Consider the following 15076-nt stretch of genomic DNA (forward strand, 5'->3'; position numbering starts at 1 on the left):
ATTCTTGGTGGGAAGGAGAAGGTGATAGTTTGGATTTAGGTTTTAGAAAATGCAAGCCATTTTCTGAATTGCTTGAGGCAGCGAGCAGAACATGTTGTCTAGCCCTCTAGATGCAGAGTATGAGAACACTTCCCACATTTTACACTCAATCGCTCCTGCCTGACAGTCTTCAATTCCCTCTTACAGGAGTTAAGCAGTTTTTAAGAAAGCAAAAGTTAGCGAACCTGATCTAGCTGGTGAAGAAATCATATCCTTTGGCTTTAGAATAGATCAATTTCTATCTCAGAACAAGAGGAAGGAAAGAAACCACATTCTACAGAATTTAACACCTTAAAGATGCTAGTTTGCTGCATTAAATTTTCATTGTTAGAGTCATACAAGAAAAAAAAAAGACAAGCTGAGAATTTCTTGAGCCTTTGCTAGCCTAGTACTGGGTTCTTGTTGTAGTTGTTGTTGTTTTTTTCCTAATACTTTAGGGATTCTAATAAGAACTGAGAAAATGCAGACATTAGCCTGAAACCTAATTAATCTGAAACCACAGCACCTAAGTTACCGAATCCTAAATCTAGTCTCAAAGCTGAAGGCCAAGGCTTCCCTGCCCCCAGCATCTTCAGAATAGCAGTATTGTCTCTGTCTCAGGTTTGTTTTCTTTAAAGAATTCGAGAGCAGAAAAGTTTTTAAAGCAGTTTTTCTTCAAAGCGAAAACAGAGCAGTGAAACAGATTCCTCAGTGAAAAGAGAAACCAAGAGCTGGTCAGAAGGGGCCCACATCCCTCAGGTATATGTAGAGCCCTTTGTCTCTGCCCCTTAGGGAATGTTCCTGGATTGATTGGTCAGTGGGTGGGCTTGTGCTACATGGCATCTCGTAATTGGTTTCCCAATCTCAGAGTTTGAGATGGAATTTTCCTTACTGGATACTCCATCTCAGAGCACAAGCATGGAAAATACTTTTGCTTGGATGGAGGGTAGAGGGACCCTTCCCAGACAATAGTCAGAAAAAGCACATGTGTTAGCACCTAAAGCTTGATGGAACAAGGTGTGTATTTTTTTCTGCATCATTCATCCCCATGTTGGAACCAGTTCCAACCAGTTCCAACCATCATCTTTTATCCATAACTACCCAGCTGAAGTGGTTTAACTCCCTCTGCATGGCACATCTCCACTTGTTACTCACTGTACATTGTGGTGTCCCATGAAACACTATGTTGACAGAGAGATTGGATATCTAAATTGCTGTTTTAAAGCAGCAAAGCCCTCTGACTTAAACTTGCACACTTACCTTGAATGCAAATTGATTTCTACTTATAGAGGCAAATTCAGTTCTGCTTTGAGCCAACAGTTCTGCTTTGAGCCAAGATACCTTTAGCAAATCTAGGGCAGAGAAATAACTGGACTGTATTTCTAAAGCACCATTCCCCGGGTGCTTGTGTTATCTTCATAGTCCTGTATTTTGTTGTGGGAAGTAATTTCTCCTGAAGGTACATTCTGAGCTGCATTTAGCCTGAAGATCATATTTGTGCATCCGAAAGTATACTTAGGAATCTAACTGCAGATGAAGCAAGTTCTTAGTAGCAGAACTATATGTTCAATATATAACTGGTAATGACGTTTTGATGAGCAAATGAAAGAAAATTGATAGAAACAATGATATCGATCAAGCTGCATTGTATTTATTAACTGACTTGTTGAATGATGACCCTTTGTAAAACTACTTAAAGGATAATATATGTATATATTAAAAAGCAATACTATGTATTTTCTGTGAGTGCATATCAATCCACAGTGTAAGTATCTTAAGGACAGGAGAACTCAAATGATCATAACAATGTAAATAGTAATGGTTTAGTCTCTTATCTGTTGAAAGCCCAGAGGAAGACAGTACAGGCATGAAGATTCCAAGAAGATGGAGGCATACCCCAGCATTAGGATTTAGCCCTCAGTGTCTTGGCCCAAGGTGACTCCTAAAATGCCAGTAATCACTTCCAAGATCCAGGAAGTGAGGTGAAAGAACAAAAAGAAGGAAATAAAGAAATACAGAACATGTGTGTACTGTCCTTTAAGACAATATCCTAGATGCTATCAGGTAACATTTTTATCTGTATTATTGAGAAATGTTATCATTATTTTACTTAACTTGGACTTCAGTTAAATCGAAAGGTGTCTCTATTGATTCAGAAAGGAAGGGTGGATATTATGGTAGGCACTTGAGATATTTTGCTATGTATATCATGTACCTCATGTATAATGTTTTACTATTTTTTTATGGGGAACAGATGATGCATTTTATGTTCAACTAGAAACTACTTTGAAGCATAAGAAAAAGAGGAAACATATCTCATATGCTACATATGCTATTATGTGTATGATAACATCCAAATTACAGCAAACTGACAATGAATTTTGTACAAAAGGGATGATTTCCCTGAGCGTACTATCATTACATTAAAAACAGTCTCAGTGCACTCAACGGAGGGAAGCCAGAAGGAGGAACATAATGAGTGGGAAATGGAACAACATACAACAAAGGGGCCCATCAGCTGCACTGGTCGTAAAAGGAAAAGAACTAAGCAACCCAAAGACAGTGATAGGAAAGGAGGAATAAGAGGGAAAGAGGGAATAGCAAAAAGCAAGAAATGTAAACATCACCTGATATGGAAGAAATAATTTGTGTTGTCAAAGCTCACAGAATTCACAAACTTTATACACCATGATAATGATAATTTTTCTTGGGAAGGTTCAAATGTGTTTGTGACTTTAAGTATCAGGATTCCACAATACTGTGAAATATGTGAAAATTATGTAATCACGTCTCTCAATTTTTTAACAAAGTGAGAGAAGGGTTGGGTTAGGAGGGATGGGTGATAATGTTGTCAGACACCTTGTATTAATATATTGTTTTGTAGAATGGGAACTTGTTTGTACAACTACTTAAAGATAATAATATAAAAGCATGTTTAAAAAGCAGCCTCACACACTTAAGTGAGATATAGTTTTGAACCCAGGTTTATTGCACACTGGCAATTTAAGTTGTTTTCCCAGCCTGTGATGGTTGTTTTTTTCTTTTTTGCAATAATTGCAGTCAAATGCATACAACTTAAAATTTGTTCTCTTTTTAAATTCTGTATTAGCATTACCTAGTTAAATAAGTGGATTTTATTTTGATATATCCACATAGGCATACAATGTACCTTGATTATACTTACCCCTTCATCATTCTCCTTTTCCTCTCCCAGGTTTTATTATCTGAATCATTTTAAGAATAGAGCATAGTAGTAGTATGTACATTTACAATATTCTACAAGCTCAATGTCCACACTCGTTTCGTCTTCCAAGATTCAAATTCTATATTCATTAAAACAATTTTCCACTCTCCTCTGCTTCAAGATATGCATCAAGTACAATTTTGCTTCCTATCTCTATCAATTTGACTGTTCTATGTAACTGACATAAGTAGAATCATGTAATATTTGATCTTTTGTGACTGGATTATTTCACTTAGCAAAGTGTCCCAAAGATTCATCCATAATATAGCATCTGTCACAACATAATTCTTTTTAAAGTTGAAATAATATACAACTATATGTAAAAACCACATTTGCTTTAGCTTATTCATTTGTTGATGGCCACTTGGATTGCCTCCATGTTTTGAGTATTGTACAAAATGAATATGAATGTACAAAGATCCCTTCCAGACCTTGCTTTTAGATCTTAGAGTATATGCCCAGAAATGTAGTCATTGGATCATATGATAATTCTCTTTTCCTTATTTTTTGTCATGGGGCTTGAACCTGGGGACAGGTTACAGTCCCTGAACTTTTCCTCAAGGCTAGTGTTCTATCGATTTAAACCACAGGTCCACTTGCAGTTTTCTGCCCGGGCTGGCTTTGAACCTCAACGCTTGCATTTCAGCCTCCTGTCCTGAGTGGTTAGCATTACAAGTATGAATATTCCTGTTTTTAATTGTTTGAAAAGATGCCATACTGTTTCCCATAGAAAGGTTCCAATTTCACCACACTTTTGTCAATATTGTTACTTTATTTTTAGTAGTTATCCCACCTAATACATATGAAGTGGTAATTTCCTTCATTATTTTGACTTACACTTTCTGGGGATTAGTGATATTAAACACCTTTTTTGTGGGCTTGTTAACAGTTTGTCTTCTCTGGAGAAACATCTCAGTTCTTTGCACATTGTAAAATTGGTTTATGTATTGTTGTTGGGATGATGTTCTGTATATATTCTTGATGTGAACCACTTATCAAATATATGCTTGCAATGACTTTATCCCATTCTGTGCTGCTTTTTTGGACACTGTTGATTGCATCCTTTGGTGCATCCTGATTTGTGTTTTCCCACAATCAGAGAATGACCATTCTCTGATGTCAGTTTCCAGTATGTCTACTGGTCCTGTAACTATGAACCATCATATTGATTTGCACTCCTGTTATGGTAACAGTGAACTAAAGCTACATAATTATGCTCTGGTAGCCTATCTACTTCCACTTTTGGATCTCTCTCCCTCAACTTTTAGTTAAGGTCTTGGGTCATATTCACAACTTCTTAGGTCCTTAAAAACCTATAGAAAGTTACAACCCTTAAATTTAGTTAGTTCTAATGGAAGTACATGATTTCCAATTTCTTTTTTCCCCTTTTTGTACGTTTTTGATTGTAAGAATACTTTACAGAAGGCTTACAGTTACATGAGCAAGGAAATGAGTACATTTGGTATCGAGCATTGTTGCCTCCTCTGGGTAAATTAGATGAAAATTAAGAGCTTTGTAATATAGAAGCACACTAAAACTCTAGGAATACATTTTTCTTCATATGAGTATTTAGAAATGTGTGAAGCTTGAGATTTAACCTACTTGCAAGTTAATAATGAATTTGTCACATTTTCATGGATGCTAGGTGATTTATAATGCTCTCCGGTCAGAGACAAAAAGGACTTAATTTTTATAGCAATAGTGAAAGCCAGTGAGATATGTGTGTGTATGTATGTGTGTATTTGTATATTTGAAGTGAATCTCTCAGCCCTCAGTGCCACTGAGTGAAGTAGTGATAGACATGTGAAACCTATACAAACAATGGGTTCTGACTTTGAGCAACTGCGATCTATATAATGAAAAATAGGCATGCTTGAACTTTACTCTGGAGGATGACAATAGCTTAGAAATAGCTTGCAAAAATATTCTTGCAAATATACTATAGAATATAGAGCAGCTAATGTTCACTTGAAGATAGGCAAATACTTGAGACTGCCGAAGAATTGTTCTTTTTCTTTTGTTTCTTGAAGGGTCCTAGCTTCCAAGACCAATACATATTTCTCCTAATAAATACATAGCTCTCCTTAAAAGTGAGGCATGACACTTTGTTGAGAATACTTATTCTTTTTCCAGCCCTAAGCCTTAAGATGAAATAGAGACTTCAATCCTATCTAGAGTACAATTCAACAAATGACATAGATGGAGTTCAAATTTTACACATCAAGAAGCTTTTCTCTTAGAGCCATTTCTTAATGCAAGTGTGGAAGAAATTAAGGAAAAATAGGTCCACAAATATTTTTATGAAGATAGCCTATGTATTTTAACAGTAATAAAGGATTATATTTCTGTTTTTTAGTGTGTGAATATTTACAGAGTATGGTACAAAGAACCAAAGTTTATTCCAGGGCCTATCATGGAATAGAATGTAGCAAATTTTCTATATATTGTTTGTATATTTAAAGAATTCACCTGTCTGACTTCTCCCCCATTTTGATAAACAGAGCACCTGTTTGACATATTGAAATACAAACATTATTTTTCTACCTACAGGATTCTACACACTTTGCTGTCTACTAAACACAGAAAAGATTCATGCACAACCCTCATCTTCAAGGAGCAATTCTCAGTATCCCAAGTAGCTTGTGTTTATCTCCCACTCCTTTCCTCCAAGCTGTCAATCTAGGTGAGTGATGACTGAATTCTATAAGACAGAAAAGCTCAGATAATTCACAGGCATGCAGGCATGGAACCTTCTTCATTTGGATTATATTTTATCACATCGTTGTGAGAACTTCAGTTTCCTTATTTGGTAACTGAGCTGTCCAGTTAACAGTGAATAGATGCATCTCATTATTTAAAATTTCATTTAACTGAAATTGGAAGAATTAATTCACATTTGAGGTTCAGTAGCCACATATAGCCAGTGGCTAGTCTATTAGACAATGCATATATAGAATATATCCATTATCACAGATGTTTCTGTTAGAACTGTTTTAGAGTGTGTTTCTGCTTAAGGGATGGTCCATGTTCATAAACATAGTTGGTACTCAGACTGAAGATCAGACCAGAAAGGCTAGACACCCATGAAGTTAAGATATAGATATAAATTGTTCTACACAGGCACATTTATTTGTGAGGAAGAAAAGGATCAAACAGTCAACGTCAGCAGAACCAACCCTCTCAACTCTAGGAATGAATATGTGAAAATTTTAGCAATTCTTTGCAGCTTTGCTTCTGTGATTGAAATTGGCTGTGCTGTTCTCAATGGTGATTTTGTTGGAAAATATAAATGTGTAATTATCACATTAGCTCACAGAAGAATTAGGGTTTGTGCTTTGTAAATGTCATTTGGAATTTACATGTGACATTTCAAATTCTCCTGGTATCAATACACCACAAATATCTTTCTGAGTTGTTTCTTTTGTTAATTTTGATTGTTCTTACAGCAGGCATTTAAAAAATTAGTGGAAAACTTAGGACTTTCTTGTGTTTTATAATCCCATTAGTACTCAGTAAGCTTAATAAAGAATGAGAATCCAAGAACTATGTGAAGAAATTGTATCTCCAATCACCTGTTCCCTTTCATTAATTACTGGAGCAAAGAAAACTGGCTCCTCAGAATCTCACCTTCAGAATTCAAGAATGAGGTGGGAAGAAAACAAGGAAAGAGACATGGTAATTTGCACTGAAGTTGCTGTGCTGTCACAATGAACACCTGTTCTCATGCAATCTTTTTGCATCCTACAGTTAGCTTTTTTGTGGTTTTTATTAGTATGACAAAGATGACTAACTTTCCCAGATTTAGAGTTGGAAATGTGTGGGACACATTCCTTTATCTATGGAATCTTCCTTAAAATTGCATCACATTTACTTTGGCTCTCGGTGCCTTTTCTATCCTTGTCGCAAGTATGTATTTCTACAAATGGAGATGTTGGTTCATCATTTGCCTTTAAATGATTAAATTATGTGGATTTGGGAGATTGTGTGATTTGCTGCAGAAGCAAGGTACTATGGGTAGGACCCTTTGGTCCATGTTGACATTCCTTTGTGGAATTCTTATTGGGGTCCTTACTCATGGACTCGTGTAATTCTCTCCAAATTCCAGTGCACTCCAGTAGAGTGTGGCCATGCATTAGAAATTTAAATAATGCCTATAATTCTTTTTAAAATATACTTTTAAATATAACATAAATAAAAGCTTTTGTTTTGTTTTTTATTTTTTTATTTTAATATTATTGTCAAGGTGATGTACAGAGGGGTTACAGTTACATAAGTAAGGTAGTGATAACATTTCCTAACTTGTTTCCCCTCCCTCATTTTTCTTCCTCTTTCCCTCGCTCTCTCAATCACCCCCCCCCCAGTGTACAGATCATTTCCAATATATTGTCACTTTTGATTTCCTTTAAGTAAATGTTTGTGATGTCCCCATTCTGGAGCTCCACAAGGTGAACACTGGAACACCACAGTTAGACCCTTCTGCCATGCATATATGCATATACATATTTTCCTTCACTTTGGGGTCATACGTTTGTTTAATTATTCATTTGTTTATTGCCAAAACTGGAGCTTGAATTCGGAGCCTACACATTGTTCTCTGCTTTTCTTTTTCCTCAACGCTAGCCACATCTCCATTTCTGGCATTTCGGTGGGTAAATAGATTTTCCTCCAGGGGCTGACTTTGAACCATGATCTTCAAATCTCACCCTTGTGAGTAGGTAGGATTACAGGTGTAAGCCTACTTTATAATTTGACTTTTCATCTCATTATATCATGCATATATTTCCTATCCAATAACATCCTTAGAAATTGCATACTGTTCTAAGAACATCACTTATAATGATTACATGGGAGTCCAGTGCTTATAAATTCCATAATTAATTGAACTGTCTCAATCACTGAAACTCTTTGTTGTCTCCATAATATTAAATGCATCATCAAATGATCCATCTTAACTTGGCTCATCTAAAATAGTAAGTTATTCCTCCCTGTGAAGTTAATCTTTTTCCCAGCATGAAGTTCCAGTTTTGTAACTTTTACACGCCTTACCCACTATAATGCCTTTGTCCAAAATCCCTCTTGCTATCATCATTTTTGTGAAACCCTTTTCTGTGGCATTTCATTAATAGGAAGGCATATTTAACTAATACCAACTTAATGTCTTCATTTTCATGGGTATTGCATTTTAGCCTGGATCAGAATTTGATTCTAACAAGATTTTATTTTAATGGAAGAATCAGAACACCAATTGGAAGGCTGAGAGTACCCTTATGAACAATTTTTATCATTCATTGCTTGCTTTTGTTTTGGAATTTGAAGGCTAAAGATGGCCAGCTCATATATCCTCTGTTGTCACTGTATTTCATTCCGGTTCCCTGCATCTTGTATATATATATTTTTTCTAATTTGGGGAGGGGAAGAGAAATAACAAAATGCTGAAGCAAGGATACAGGTTGACCAATTGTAACGATGAGATGTACAATACACTATGTTGAAAACGAACTTCACAATTTCAAGATAGGGGGAAGGAGGAGTTGGGGAAGTAAGGAGAGAAGGGAATGTAGGGGGAAAACAAAGAAGGGGGTAAAATGCTTAAGAGGAAATGTACTCATTACCTTACTCATGTAACTGTAACCCCTCTATACAGTATCTTTACAATAAATTTTTTTTAAAAAAAGATTACCAGCTCATACTCCCATGGTTAACTTGCTGTACACCTTAAATGAGTTATATGGCTCAAAATGGGAAACCAAAAAGAAAGCAACTTTCAATATAAATTGTCTATTGTTGTAACACTGAGATGCCAAATGCAGTGCCAATGCACAGGAATCCAGAGTATAGTCATTAACCTCTAGAATTCTGAGTTGTTTTCTTTGGCTGGAAATCTCTTAATTGTAGTATACACAATATGCAGAAATGTCCTGAAAAAAATATTCTTGGAAAAAAACAGTTCTATAAAATCAGGAAAATTTGTACCAAGTCAAAAAAAGGAAAATAAGACAAGAAAAATTCTATTCCTGTTTATATAAAAGCTACAATAGAACATGGGTCTACCAATAGTCTGAAGAAGAGAAACAATTATTTAAGTGCGTTGTTATTCTAAATGTATTAATATAATGATATGCATGTAAAATAGAACCTGATGATGAGCTATGAACTCTGCCTGGAGAGTTCAACCAAATCCTTCTTGCACAGTGTCATGATACATAGGAAAGAGAAAATAAATATTCTGTAAAATTATGAAAAGCTTATGAAGTTCAATAATCTCCAAATATTATGCTCAGGGAATGTAAAGTATCAGGAACAATGTAGCAGTGAATTGGAGAGTGAAATTGGAGCTATTGAAATGGTCATATAGCTTGGAGTTATGGCACTTTCTTAATATGCACAGGGTCCTGGGTTCAATTCCCAGCACTAAAAAGGAAGGAAGGAGAGAGACCAAGAAAGATTTGTGAGGTGGGCCTAACACCATCATAGAAAATTTATTCTCTAGCCCAGGATTTCATACTGTTAATTACACATTTTTACTGTACGGGAGGTTTTAAAAGTACAGTTGCCCAAGTCTCAGCCATTTTTATTTGAGTGGGTGCAGATGTATCAACTTCAGCTGATATGACTTGGGGGCACCAGTAAAGCACCCAGGATAGAGATATCATGGTAGAACATATGTCTAGAACTTGAAAAAAGGTCTGTGAGACTTTTATTTCTGTAGAAAAATAAATGCCCATGGTATGTTAGCCTAAGTATGGATATAGAGTAGTCTGAGTTTAAATGTACCAATATACCAGTTTTTGCAACCTGGAGTAAATTACCTACCTCTCTTTAAGCCTTTGTTTCTTATTTTGGACATGGGAGCCAATGAGACTACAGTGCGAGTGTTCATAAAGTGTTTTCAGGCTATGCATTTTTAAAATTTGTCATAATTACTGTTAGTTGACTTGTTTATATAGTGTAAATTTGCTCCAGGTGCTGATGAGCAAAGCAGAAGATAATGAAGTGTCCTGTATTCAGTCTCTTAGGTACTTGATGTCATTCTTTACACTCCAAAATTTGTGAAGTCAGAGTTGAACAACAGGGCAGTTTTAAAATTTTTCTGTATGGAGTCTTAGCATTTTTCAATATCAAAGGGCCTCTGGAAAGATGGAAAAAGAAAATAGAGAAACCAGGGCTGGGAAGGTGGCTCAGTGGTAGAGTGCTTGCCTTGCATGCATGAGGCCCTTAGTTTGATTCCTCAGCACCACAAAGCAGAAAAAGCCAGATGTAGGGCTGAGGCTCAATTGGAAGAGCTCTAGCCTTGAGCTGAAGAGCTGAGGGACAGCTCCCAGGCCCAGAGTTTAGGCCCCATGACCGACAAAAAAAAAGAAGAAGAAAGAAACCACAACTGTTCTTTTCAGATGGCTTAATGTTAGTCCTTTTGACCTATGATGACAAATTACCAGACACTGAATTGGTTATAAACAACAGATTTATTTCTACATTCTGGAGCCTGGAGGCCCAAGATTGAAATGCCAGCATAGTCAGGATTTTTGTTTTTCAGATTGATGCACTGTATTAAAGATCAGGATTGAAATCTATTCGGTTTGGTTTATTTAAATACCATTAATGAAGGCTTGCCTCCACGACTTAATTACCATCCAAATATCCACATACACACACAAAGGACAACTTCTATAACATTATATTTGAGATAGAATTTCAATATGTGAAGTTGGATGAAGATTGTAAATAAATGTATTGTAATTATACATTCATTTTCTTTTCCCATAAGATTGTGGATCTAAGAACAGTAAGATCCAGACACTGAATTGATCTCAGAGCTGACCTCTGAGCCATTCTATGATTCTGGAGTATTATATTTATCTGGCTTAATCAATTCTCTGTGTTCACTACAAGATTATTTGGAGAATATATAAGATAATTACACTGAGAAGTTATTTAGAGAATTAATTCATATTGTTTACTTTTAATTTTTTGAGGTAAGTACTTGGATTCAAATTCAGAGCCTTGCATTTGCCCGGCAGGCACCTGACCACTTGAATCATGCCACATCCAGCAATTTTTGCTTTGATTGTTTGTTTGTTTGTTTGTTTTTTGGGTCCAGTTGTGGGGCCTGAACTCTGGGCCTGGGCGCTGTTCCTCAGCTCTTCAGCTCAAGGCTAGCGCTCTACCACTTGAGACACAGTGCCACTTCCGGCTTTTTTCTTTTTGCTTATGTAGTGCTGAGGAATTGAACCCAGTGCCTCAGGCATGCAAGGCAAGTGCTCTACCACTGAGCCACCTTCCTAACCCCTGCTTTGATTTTTTTTGAGATAGAATCTTGTATTTGTTTATTCCTAGGATACCTGGATAGTGAACTTCCTAGTTTTATGTTCAACATAGGTAGGATGACAGCCATACATTGGCACACCCAGCTTTTATTGATTGAGATGGAGGTCTCTTGTATGTTTTCCAGCTTGAACTTGAACTGCAACTATCGACATTTCCATTTTCAGAGTAGCTACGATTATAGGTATAAACCACCTCATTTGACTTCTATTATATATGTTTATGAAAATTCTGAAAGTATGAGAAAATCCTCTAGAGTTACTAACCATACCCAGATTCTAGGTGATACATTAATGTTTATTCTGTCAAAAATGTGTTTTGTGACAATTTTTTTAAAATTTTTTATTGGCAAAATACCATACAGAGGGGTTACAATTACATGGGCAAGGTAATGAGTACATTTCTTATCTAGCATTGTTGCCTCCTCCATTGTTTCCCCTTTCCATCCCTTCCCATCTCCTCCCCTACCCCCCCAACTCCCTACCCCCAGCGAAAGTTATAAAGTTCGTTATTCGACATAATGACTTGTATAGCTCATCGTTGCAATGGGTCCAATGTATCCCTATTTAAAGGTTTGTTTTTTCCCTTTCCCTCCACAAATTATACCAATATCAAATATAATGAAAGCAGGGGTTATACCGTGGGGGAGGGACATACAAAGCAACAAAGAAATCATCTTATAAATATGTTAGAAACAATTTCAAGAAAAAAAAACATTTGAATACTTATCTTGTGGTTCATTTCACCTAACATGAACTTATCTTACCTTTTCTGCTTGTCTCAGACATATACTAGCTATTGCAAATAAGGGAAACCATGGGACCTATGTTTCTTTGGGCGTGGCTTACTTCACTTAATTTTTTCCAAGTCTTTCCATTTCCTAACAAATGGGGCAATGTCATTCTTTCTGATGGAGGCATAGAATTCCATTGTGTATATATACCACATTTTCTTGATCCATTCATCTAATGGACATCTGGGTTGGTTTCATATGTTACCTATGGTAAATAATGTTGCAATAAACATAGTTGTGCTTGTAGCTTTAGTGTGGTCTTGTTGGTGATCATTTGAGTAAATGCACAAAAAATGGGATTGCTGGGTCATAGGGGAGCTTTACGTGGAGTCTTTTGAGGAAACTCCATACTGCTTTCCAAAGTGGTTGAACAACTTTACACAACCACCAACAATGCAGTAAGGTTCCATTCTGTCCCCATCTCCTCCAGCATCTGTTGTTATTAGAGTTCTTGACTCTAGCCATTCTAACTGGGCTGAGGTGGTATCTCAATGTTGTGCTGATTTGCATTTCTTTTATAGCTAGAGAAGTTGAGCATTTCTTAATATGTCTATCAGCCATCCTTCTTTCCTCTTCAGAGAAGTTTCTCTTTAAGTCTTTAGCCCACTTACTTATTGGGCAGTTGTTTCTTTGAGGATTTGTTGTCAGGGGATTTAATTTTTTGAGTTCCAGGTATATTTTAGATATGAGACCCTTGTCCATTGTATGGCTAATGAAGATCTTCTCCCAATCCGTGGGCTTCCTATTTATCTTGCTAGCTATGTCCTTTGCCTTGCAGAAGCTCTGCAATTTCATGCAATCCCATTTGTCCAACCTTTCTTTGATTTGTTATGTTTCTGGGTCTCTATTAATAAAATTTCAGCCTGTTCTAAGTATACCTAGGGTTTCTCCTATTGCATCCTGTAATGTTTACAGAGTGTCTGCTTTGACTCCAAGGTCTTTGGTCCATTTGGAGTTGATTCTTGTGTGGGGTGATATATAAGGATCTAGCTTTGGTTTTTCACAAGGTATTAACCAATTTTGCCAGCACCATTTACTTAAAAGGCTGTCTTTCTTCCACTCTAATTTTTTAGCTTCCTTATTGAAGATTAGATTGCTATATATCTGTAGGTTCAATTCTATTCCATTGGTCTTGAAGTGTGTTCTTGTGCCAGTACTGTTTTGAATATTATGGCATTATAGTAGAGTTTGAAATTTGGTATTGATATTCCTCCAGCACTGTTCTTTCTGTTAAGGATCTTTTTTGCTATTTAGGGTCTTTTATTGTTCCATATGAATTTTTGGATTGTCTCTTCTATTCCTTGAAGAATGCGTTTGGGATATTGATAGGTATTGCATTGAATTTGTAGATAGCCTTGGGAAGTATTGCCATTTTCATGATGTTGCTCCTTCCAATCCAGAAGCATGGGAGTTTTTGCCACTTTCTAAGTTCTGTTTTGATTTCCTTTTTCATGGTTTTAAAGTTTTCATCATAGAGGTCCTTCATTTCTTTGGTTAAGTTAATTCCTAGGTATTTTATTTTTTGTGGAGCTATTGCAAATGGAGTTGCTTTCCTGATTTCAGCCACCCTTTTCTCATTGTTGACATACAGAAAAGCCATTGGTCTTTGAAGGTTAAATTTATACCCTGCTACTTTGCCCAAGTTTTGCATAAGCTTGAATAATTTGGGAGTGGAGTCCGTGGGATTCTTTAAATACAAGATCATATCATCTGCAAAGAGGGAGAGTTTTACTTCATCTTTCCTTATTTAGATCCATTTTTATGTTTGCATCTTGTCTTATTGCTGTAGCTAGGCATTCTAATACTGGATTGAAGAGAAGTGGTGAGAATGGACAGCTTTGTCTCGTTCCTGATTTAAGAGGAAATGACTAGTTTTTCACCATTAAGTATAATGCTGGCTGTAAGTTTGTTATATACAGTCTTTATTTTATTGAGAAATGTTCCCTGGATTTCTAATTTTTCCAGAGCCTTCATCATCAATGGGTGTTGAATCTTGTCAAATGCCTTTTCTGCATCTATTGAGATAACCATGTGGTTCTTATCCTTGCTCCTGTTAATGTGATGAATTATATTAATTGATTTGCATATATTGACCCAGCTTTGCATCCCTGAAATGAATCCTGTTTGATTGTAGTGTATGATTTTTTGGATGAATTGTTGAAGTCAATTGGCCAAAATTTTGTTGAGAAGTTTTACATCAATGTTCATCAAAGAAACGGGTCTATAGTTCTCTTTCTTTGATGAGTCCCTGCCTGGTTTTGGGATGAGGGCTATGATGTCTTCATAGAATGAGTTCGGTAGTGAACTTTCTCTTTGAGTTTCATTGAAGGGCTATTGGTGTGAGCTCTGCTTTGAAGGCCTTGTAGAATTCTGCTGTAAATCTGTGTGGTCCTGGGCTTTTCTTAGATGGGACTTCTCTTATTGCTGTTTCTATCTCAATGCTTGATATGGGCCTGTTAAAATGGTTTAACTCATCTTGGTTTAGTTTTGGCATGTTGATATTTGCTAGGAAAAGGTCCATTTCTGCCAAGTTCTCAAACTTATTAGCATAGTTTTGAGAAGTATTCCCTTATAATGTTCTGAATCTTGGTTGTTTCTCTGGTGGTTTCCATTCTCATCTCTGAGTTTATTTATTTGGGTGTGTTCTCATCTTTTTCTGATAAGATTTGCTAAGGCTCTGTCAATTTTGTTAATTTTTT

The sequence above is a fragment of the Dipodomys spectabilis genome, unplaced genomic scaffold (assembly GCF_019054845.1).
Source record: "Dipodomys spectabilis isolate Male_0828 unplaced genomic scaffold, ASM1905484v1 ptg000460l, whole genome shotgun sequence".
NCBI lineage: Eukaryota > Metazoa > Chordata > Mammalia > Rodentia > Heteromyidae > Dipodomys > Dipodomys spectabilis.